This window comes from Lepidochelys kempii, chromosome 19 (assembly GCF_965140265.1).
Source record: "Lepidochelys kempii isolate rLepKem1 chromosome 19, rLepKem1.hap2, whole genome shotgun sequence".
Taxonomy (NCBI): Eukaryota; Metazoa; Chordata; order Testudines; family Cheloniidae; genus Lepidochelys; species Lepidochelys kempii.
Genome location: NC_133274.1, coordinates 10,669,727 through 10,679,882, shown reverse-complemented (window position 1 = coordinate 10,679,882; position 10,156 = coordinate 10,669,727). Strand labels below are relative to the sequence as shown.

Sequence of the window (10,156 nt, the reverse complement as noted above, 5' to 3'; positions counted from 1 at the left end):
CCAAACCACCCTACATCCACACACACCACATACAGAGTCTGGCGGAGCCAGGCAGGCCAAACCACCCTACATCCACACACACCACATACAGAGTCTGGCGGAGCCGGGCAGGCCAAACCACCCTACATCCACACACACCACATACAGAGTCTGGCGGAGCCAGGCAGGCCAAACCACCCTACATCCACACACACCACACACAGAGTCTGGCAGAGCCGGGTAGGCCAAACCACCCTACATCCACACACAACACACACAGAGTCTGGCAGAGCCGGGTAGGCCAAACCACCCTACATCCACACACACCACATACAGAGTCTGGCGGAGCCAGGCAGGCCAAACCACCCTACATCCACACACAACACACACAGAGTCTGGCAGAGCCGGGCAGGCCAAACCACCCTACATCCACACACAACACACACAGAGTCTGGCAGAGCCGGGTAGGCCAAACCACCCTACATCCACACACAACACACACAGAGTCTGGCGGAGCCGGGCAGGCCAAACCACCCTACATCCACACACACCACATACAGAGTCTGGCGGAGCCAGGCAGGCCAAACCACCCTACATCCACACACAACACACACAGAGTCTGGCAGAGCCGGGCAGGCCAAACCACCCTACATCCACACACAACACACACAGAGTCTGGCGGAGCCGGGCAGGCCAAACCACCCTACATCCACACACAACACACACAGAGTCTGGCGGAGCCGGGCAGGCAAACCACCCTACATCCACACACACCACACACAGAGTCTGGCAGAGCCAGGCAGGCAAACCACCCTACATCCACACACAACACACACAGAGTCTGGCAGAGCCGGGTAGGCCAAACCACCCTACATCCACACACACCACATGACTTAGCCCAAGTCAGAAATACTTGATTAGCAGGACAAGCTCCCCAGGGGATCCCCAAGGGTAAAGGTACAGGGAGCCCAAGTCTGTCAGCAGCAGCTGCTGTACAAGTGTGTGCCTGCCCAAGACATGGCTTCATCCTGTGTGTGGAGTTTTATCCCCTGGGTCTGCTTCTGATTCAGTGACAGGTTACTACATGGCAAAATGCAGCTGCTGTGTGGATGATGGGCCGTCACCAGAGCAGGCATTTCTACCCCAGGGTCATTTAGTGAAAGCCCTAACCCAGGGGTAGTCAGTAAGTAGACTGCACCAAATCCGGGCCACCAGGTGCTTTTGAGCAGACCCCAAAATCTTTTTGTTTATTTATTGTTTATTCTCATTATTGTTGTTGTTTTATTATTATTTTCTCTGGAGTCCAGACCTTGACTATACCTTGGTCAAGAAATTTAGACTTGACAAAAAATAATTGACTACCCTCGCCCTAACCTAATGACTAGGGTACTAGCTTGCAACATAGGAAACCTGCATTCAATTCCCTGCTCTTTCACAGAAAGACTTCCTGTGTAACTGGGGGAATTGTTTAGCTTCTCTGTGTCTCTCATCAATACAATGGTGATCATAACACAGTCTTACATCACAGAGGTGTTATGAGAATACATTCAAAATAATGACATGTTGAGATACTATAGTTAAGGAGACTAGATAAGTCCCGTAGCTAGAAGTTACATTCCCCCATCCTCCTCCTCTTGCTTGGCTGAACACACAGAAACAACACATGTAAAAGTATAAAAAATCCCAATGATTTAAACCACCAGATGCACCTAGAGACATGTTCACCTCCTCTCCCTCCCCCTTCATTTTGCTACATTTAGTCCCTGGACCATTGTCATAATTTAGACCATGAACCAAATTTGGTTCTTCCAAGATCCAACATCATCTGAAGATTAGGTTAAAAGACAAAACCCGTAATGAGAAATTTCACACAACCAAAGAAAGAAAGACTGGTTGATAATGGGTGAAATTATTTGTATTTTTGTAACACAGACATGGACCAGAACCCCATTGTGTTATGTGCTGTCCAAATGAAGATAGAATCATTGCTAACTTTGGCATTAGATGGTGGATAGAATTCAATCTGTCTTCTGTCCAGACAAACAATCTACAAAATATTTGGTAATGAATGACTCTATATACTCTCTCTAGGAAGTTACACCACAGACAGAACGCTGAATTACAACATTGTTTTTAGAGAAAACAATTCCATTCAGAAATTCAGGTCTCCACTCGCACAGTTTATTGGTGTGACCCAAAGTCCCCAGAGGTAGAAGAGTTCCTTGTAAGTCATTGCAGCAGCATCTAATAACTATTTTTGTTTCATAGCATCTTTCATCTTGAAGGATCAAAAAGCACTTTACAGACCCTCGCGGGCCAGAAGGTTCTAAGGCTTCACCCAGAGAGTCTTCCTCGCACAGGGAATTGCATGGAAATACTTACCAGCCCTGGAGACTGAAGGCCTCTCTTTCTCCATGCATCATGCAAGCACAGCAAAGGAGAAGGCAGGGCAAGCTTCCTCCAGCGTGCCTAATGCCTGCCCTGGAGGGAGCAAGAGGGGAGCTCAGTTTCCATTTGTCATTTAGACCTTGGCTTTTCTGCAACAAGTGCCAAGCAGGAGACCAGTTACTGTCGATTCTAACTGTGTTTTTTGTGACGGAGATGTGCTGAACTGAGTCAGGCTCACCAAACTCATTTGGCCACCAAACAGCCATGTGATGGGAATGACTTTCAATTACTCCCAGCTCAGGATGGACTCAGGCTGGTCTCCGAGAGAGGATCACTAATCCCCCGAGCTGTTCAGACCCCTCCGTTACATAGATTTATGACAAAGCACTAAAGGGTGTTTCAGCCCAATGAATTAGCGGGTGGGCTGGATATCATTTGATTTCTCGTACTGAACAAAGGCCCCATGCACAGGGGGCCGGTAGGAGTCACAGACTGTTCCTTGCTGACTCACTGTCCCAGGAAGATGGAAAAGATGAATGACATTTTCAATTTTACAAGTATTTTGTTTCCTGCCAGGTTTATAAATCAGGGTAAGGTTCACCTCTGCTCAGATCAGAAAGTGATGCCAAGTTGGTAGCGGAGACACCGAGAGACTTGGCTTCCTAGCCCGAGAGCCTGATCTGAATTCCCTCACTCAATGAAACAGATCCGACATGCCAGTAATATAGGGTGACCAGAAGGCAAGTGTGAAAAGTCAGGATCAGGGTGCAGGGTGGGGATAATAGGCGCCTATATAAGACAAAGCCCCAAATATCAGATCTGTCCCTATAAAATGGGGACATCTGGTCACCTTACTGTAATACACTATAACCTCATTCTGTATAGCGCCTTTCACAGCTAAGAAAGAATTAGAAAGAGAGAGAGAAATGAAGGTGCAGAAGCAAGGGACGCAAGCTGTGTGCTCAGCCGAGATGTGAAAACAGATGGAGAGTGGATCAGGTGGAGAGAGACATGACACGAAAGCTGTTCCAGGTGGCAAGAACTGCAGAGGAGAATGCTCTTCCACCACCCTGGGAGGGACAGAAAGGAGGCCAGTGCTAGATGAGTGAAGAAAAGAAAGCAGAGTGAAATAAGAGTCCCAATCCTGCAGCCCTTTCTCACGTGAATGGTCCCATTAGCCTCAGTGTAAGTTTGTGGAAGGTTTTAAAAAACAGGGTCTTGAAATGAACGGGGAGTGAATGTAATGAATGCACAATCCAAGGATGCAGGAGTTTAACATGAGAAAAGATGGAGCAAGTCCTATTTCCTGCCTCAAGCCCAAATAGGTGGGATTGGTGCAGGGATCCCACAAAGTTGGGAGGGGTGGAATCCTGAGCAGCCCACAGAGCAGCAATGGAATCAGTAACCTTTGCCATACCAGTGGCCACCCCCAACACCTGCCACAGGCAGCAAGGACCAGTGGATCAGTGCTTCCGCCTTCACTCCTTCTCCCCCACTGCTGCCCCCAGGCCTACCTATGCACCAAGATGCAGGGCTCCCCATGGAGCTGGACACTATGGCATGCAGGGGGGTGGATGGTGAACCCATACTCACCTCCTTCCCCTGTACTTGGGGGATTATTGTCTTCCTCGAGTTAAAAGGTTTGAAAAAGGTAATTTGATCTGCAATTCCCGGAATGCGCCTGGAACTGAGAAAGCAAGCGAGAAAGCAGCCAATGCACCATGCTGGTACCAAGTGGGCAGAGCAGTGTTAGAATGATAGTTTCAGACTTTCTCAAAGTCCTGTTTACTACCAGTGATTGCTCCTCTCCCCTAGTATAAAAGTGAACGTATCCGATTTTCCATCACTAAAACCAAGATTCATGCCTGCCCCCTGAGTGGAGTCAGGGCTGTAGGTCACCAGGCAGCAACTCTGCTGACTCTGCATACCAGGCTAACGAAGCAGAGCTTGACACATGGCCAACCTGGTCTTGAGTTATAACCTTGGTCTTCAACCCAAGGACCTTGCATTAGTTATCTGTGACCAACAGAAAAACAACCACCCAGGACTTCAGAGTCTTCTAAGAGCAACTTCTACCCTAACCCAGGGTGCCTAGACCCCCAGGATCAAAGAAGGCATCTCCACCCTCTGCAAAGAAGGGGACAGGTGTCAGCGATTCACTCTTGTGTCACAGATGAAGGGGTTATAACCCAGCAGGATTCGTCGCCAAACCTATTTGCACCCATGTGCTAAATTGCCAGTTGGGAGGGTGAGACCAGTTGGCAGAGTATTGCTTGGACTGGTACAAATCAGTATGATCTAATTAATATGAAGCCCCCTTTCTTAGATGCTCTAATGGTTGACAGCTTTTTTGCCCTCCCATCTTGTGCTGACGTGATCCCGCTAAATCTCACAAGCTGACCAGGCTGGGTACAGAGTTGGAAGGGCAACCACCAAGGAGTACGCAGTCGCTGCAGGTGATGTGACAGTCTTCCTGCTGAGTCAACATGGAGCTAGAGTCCCACATGGTGCCCAGGGATGAGCTGTAAAGTCAAAAGCCTAACTACTGGCAGCCATCAAACAAACATTCCTTAAGAGTAGGGCCATTAAGCCTGGTGCCAGGCTCACTTTAACATTCGGCCCCCTTTCCGTTTCACCTGGATACAGGCTTTCCCCTCACTGCCTGCCCTAGTTGATCAAGCACTAAACTTGAATGCAGGAGATCTGGGTTCCAATTCCCGCTCTACCACTGGCCTGCTGGGTGACCGTGGGCAAGTTTCCTCATCTGTAAAACAGTGATAATTATACTGACCTCCTTTGTAAAGTGCTTTGAAATCTAGGGCTGGAACGCACTAAGAGGTAGGGAGTGTTATTATTATACAGTGTTGATGTGGACTGTTAAACAGTTGCTGTCTTCCTCCCCCCCTCCCCAGAAGTGGCTGCACTTCAATGCTGGATGAAGTGACTCCTTACCCACCTCACTGGAGTGCGGTGATATGTCTTTAATGCGAGCCCTAGGGCCCAGTGGAAGGCAATGGGGCTGTGCTAAGCACTGTCATCACTTCAGTTCAAGTGGCAGATTGAGAATAAGCCTCCATAAGGCCATCTGGGCCAAACTCCCCCTCATCTCCTCCCACCAGAGCTATTCCCAGTGCTCTCTGCCCTGTTCTCTCCTTTCATGTGCCGATCACAGAGTTCTCCCTCTGCGCTGGATTTGGAGCATGGAGCTCCCATGTGCTGGGAACTGAAGGGTTTTAGCTACATGGCCAAGCGGGATCTCTCAGCTTTTCTGCCATGTTTTTGATCAGGAATGAAGTCTGAAACCTTCCTGGTGAGATCCAGACAGCTGGCAGCCCTAAACCCCAGCCTACCTCGGCCTTCCCTGCCCCAGGGCTTCCATCCCCCTCCCTCCCCTGAAAACAAAACGGATTATTTAGTTGCCCTGCATGACAAGGGGGGATGCAGCCCATGAGGCACCAGGGCCGTAGGCAGCCCAGACACTGCTGCTGTCATTTCAAAAGCTCTTAATGTGCTAAAGCTTAAGTGCAATTTGATACCATTCACCAGGGAGCCCTTTGATGCAGGGGCTGCTAACTGGATGAGAAAGACATCCCCCTCCATCCAGCTGTGGCAAAATGACCCCACATCAAAGCCAGCCTTCCAGCTAACCCCACAGCTATGCTCATGACCACTGGTGCACACAGCGCACTCCCTCCCTTTCACAGCCTCTCCCGCTGGGTGTGTTTTGTCCTGCCCCCACCGGAAAGAAATTCTCTTTTGCCCAGGAATGTTAATTCACATGGGGAATGTCAGGGGTTCTCCCGCAAGGAATCAGACCTACAGTCCCAAGGATACAGCAGGGCGTTGAATGTTTAGAGGGGTGCACGGGAGACCTGTTGGCCATGGAAACTTTCAGCTACAGAACTGAGCGGATTTCGTTTCGCTGCCACGTGTGGCAAGTTAGCAGTTCAAGTTAGCATGGCCACAGCTCAGGTTGGAGTCAACTATTACAGGCAGTAGCTGGCTAGCTGGTATGCAGAGACCGACCTCAGCTCCATCAAAGCCAAGGGAGTTCTAGTTAAAGGTACCTAAGCTGGTGCAAGTGATGGAGGTCTGTGTAGTTTCAGTGATGGTTTCCTTTCTGGAAATCAGAGGGGTTAGTTTAGAATTCATTTTTCTGAGCTCCAGCAGGGATATATAAAGATCTAATCTCAAACTGCCCCTCTATCCCCCCTCTTCTCCAGCAAAATCTGGTTCTGCAATGTAGATTCTCAGTCTGGGCAACATGATGCCCAGGAGGACACAAACAGGGCCGGGTGGGTTGCGACCAACCTCCATTTCCTGGCTAGATGCAAGGGAGGGTGCTGAAACATGCATGAGTTGTAACGTGGGGTCACAGTCTAAACGCCCCCTTTCACAAAAGCACTCAAAAAACAAGGCCTCTGTCTGCCTCATTTCGCCAGATGAGGACAGCAGCAAGAGTCACAGCTCAGGCTCAGGGAATCAGGGCAGACACAACCCAGGAGACAGACAAAGAGTATGTAATGCCTTTGGCTCATGCCCATAACACCAATTAAAAGTGATCTGCAAAGGACAAAGAAATCAGGCTTGGGCCTTTTTCATTTTGCTGTGATAAAAAAAGCTTTAAAGTTTTGGTTTAAAAAATGTTACGGGGGAAGGGAGAATTTGGCTCAGTTTTATTTTTTAAATACTATAATTCAGGGTTTGGGTGTGTGTGTGTGTTTTTTTACCATGTTTTCCCAGAAGACTCTATGGATGACTAGGGAACTAGTATACTGGTGACTTCACAAGTGCATGGCTGGAGGTCTCCTTGAGGGACTAGAGAACTGGTGTGAAAGCTCTTGATGTCTTCCTGAAGGGGCTGGGCTGCTAAATCTTTTATCTTGTCCCTGTTTGTCAGAAAGTTGAGTTCAACAAAACACAACGAAAAACCCCAACGTGCATGTAGCAAATCTCTCTCTGCTTCCAATCGCTTCCTTGGAACTTGTGATTTCACAATTCTATTAGCTTTCCAGTCATCCATAGAGTCTTCCAGAAAAAGAAACAAGGTTTAAACTAACAAACAAACAAAAAACAGATAAATAGAACATTCCCCAATTTAAACATTAATGATAATAATAATAATGATAAACCTTCCAGGTTTTCTATGTGCATCGTAAACTTACCTTTGAAAGTTACTTTTACCAATAACAGCTAAGCATTTATTATTATTATTGGGGGGTCCTGTACTCCTCAAAGAGGTGAGCATACATGTTACTCTCCAAGGCCCAGATCCTCAAAGGAACTCTCACTGAAATCAATGGGAGCTAGGCACCTAAATAAATTAGGTATTTTAGGCAACTCAATAAATTTGAGGATCTGGGCATAAATGCTTCACTTACAGACATGTATTCTAAACGACTTAGGAGGTCATCTCATTTTCACTAAGGTCCCTTTACACCACTGTGGCAGCGTAAAGGAGCCTCAGGATAAATGAGAATCTGGCCCTTATAATTTCCTAAAATAACCCAATGCTTTCTACATGCTCATTTTGTAAACTGCACTCTAATTGATTAGTGCCACTGTCTGGTGTTGGAAAATCCCTCAGCAACTGATGGTTGTCAAGGTTAATTTCTCAGGCTGCCATCAAGTACAAGCCCGCCAGGGTGGTAGAACCCACCTGCTGATTTGACAAAGAGCGTTTGGTAGGTCGGCACCCGATCCCGTGTGATGTTGGTTGGCACTTTCAACTCACATTGAGCTCCAGTGGACGTGAGCGCACTTCGGGCCAGATCCACAAAGATACTTAGGCTCCTAACTTCCATTGAAATCAATGGGAGTTAGGAGCCTAAATACCTTAGTCTCTCTCCACATCAGGAGCACAATGGGCAAGAGAGAAATCAGAACAATCATGTGTGTCCTCTGTCCTCCCCCAGGCTCACCACTATGGTAACTTGCCACCACTAATCTCCAGCTACACCATCCTAGCATCAGAAAGTCACATTCCCATGTCCTGACACTGCAGTAATGGAGTGTGGCTATTTTAGCACATCCAGTTCCATACATTCCCTGGGAGATATAGTCCAAATGGCCTGATTCACACTGACTTTAAATCCCTTTGTTAGTATCCTGACGGTAACTACACTAATAGCTACCATTGAGTCTGATGCGCACTGCAGTACACGCCTGAGTGCTTGGGAAATGCATGGAGGCTCAGATCCATATATTAAAGTTGTAAAAATAATGAATTCCCTAGTGGGGTCTCCGCTGATGACATAAGTCACTCAAACGCTGCTCTGGGGACTTATCATGCCATCTCAATGTCTCCATGGTCTTATTTTCTTGAATTTCACTGCAGCCCATTCATTCCTTTCACTCTCATTTGGAAACCGTGTATGTAGCCTTCCAGTTGTAAATTGCCGGTTCAAATCTAGCTCAGGGCTGTAATGATTGAAATTAATGATCAGTTATTTGAAGGTAATTGTGAAGAGAGATTTTATTTACAGGATATTTTAAAATAGATTTCTTCTGTGTCGTGTCTGTGACTCACACACATTGCAGTATTCAGCCTCACAACACTAGGATGTAGGGAAGCATTATGATCACTCAGTACAGATGGGAAACTGAGGTATAGAGAAGTTAAGTGACTTGCCCAGGGTCCCACAGGAAGCCTGTAGCAGAGCTAGGAATAGAACTCAGACCTCATGAGATCCAGTCCAGAGCCTGAGCCTGAGCCGCAAGGCCATACTTCCTCCACCTAGCTCTCAGTCTAGTTCAGGCCAGGGAGACAGTGTGTCCTAAAGGACAGAGCACTGGACTGGGACACGGGAAAGCTAGATTCTATTCCCAGCTCAGCCACTAACGCCCTGGGCAACCCAGGGCAAGTCACTTCTCCCTGTGCCTCAGTGTCCCACCTGTAAAATAGAGATAACTATACCGACCTCCTTTGTAAAGCACTTTGAGGTCTACTGAGAACAAGTGCTAGATAGGAGGCTGTTTTTTTTATTATTTGCTCCCGATCATCACACAAATGGGACTCTCAGCGGAGACACCTCGGAGAGGACAGGCACTGAGGGAACATCTACCCTGCCACTAGAGGGATAATTTCAGGTACATGCACGACCTGTGATCGAGCTAGCGCACTAAACACAACAGGGTAGCCATGGCAGCGTATGCTAGCTGCCCGAGTACAAGCCTGTCCGTGATTTTAGGTATGTACATTTCAGGGGGACGGTCTGTATCTCAGAAGTCCTGTGATGAAATGACTCCAAATTTGTTCCATGACCTCTCCTCCTTCTCCGACACGGCCCAGCAGTGTCTAAAGCCCTGGCATGTGCATGTGAGAACACACTGAAATAGCACCTATTAAAAAATAAAGCCGGTCTCCGCTTTAACCAGGCTGGAGCTAGTGCTCCTCCAGAATTCAAGGGTATCCACCCATAGGTGTTGTATTGGTTTAGAAATCAATTTCGATCGAGCAGTACAATCCCCTAGCATGGACTCAGTTATTCTGGTATAAAGGTGCTTTGAGCAGTACAGCTCATTCCCAATACTGACAGGTTTCAGAGTAACAGCCTGTTAGTCTGTATTCGCAAAAAGAAAAGGAGGACTTGTGGCACCTTGGTTAGTCTCTAAGGTGCCACAAGTACTCCTTTTCTTTATTCCCAATACTGTTACACCACTCTCTATTACAGCAGCCCAGAAGCACACAGGGGACAGTAGAGGGGAGATTTCTCAAAGCAAAGACTTAAAATACCCGCATCCCTTCCTCTTACGATCTGAGCTGTGAGCCAAATTGGTTAGCCGTCCC

General features: G+C 47.6%; 1 long non-coding RNA gene across 1 annotated transcript; it reads right to left on the bottom strand.

The window, feature by feature from the left end:
- Window positions 1–4,022: 4,022 nt before the first annotated feature.
- LOC140900378 (uncharacterized) lies at window positions 4,023–9,992 on the bottom strand. Its single transcript, XR_012155615.1, has 2 exons — window positions 8,203–9,992; window positions 4,023–8,151 (listed from the first exon to the last, which is right to left on the bottom strand). It is a non-coding gene; the product is annotated as an uncharacterized lncRNA (long non-coding RNA).
- Window positions 9,993–10,156: the final 164 nt, after the last annotated feature.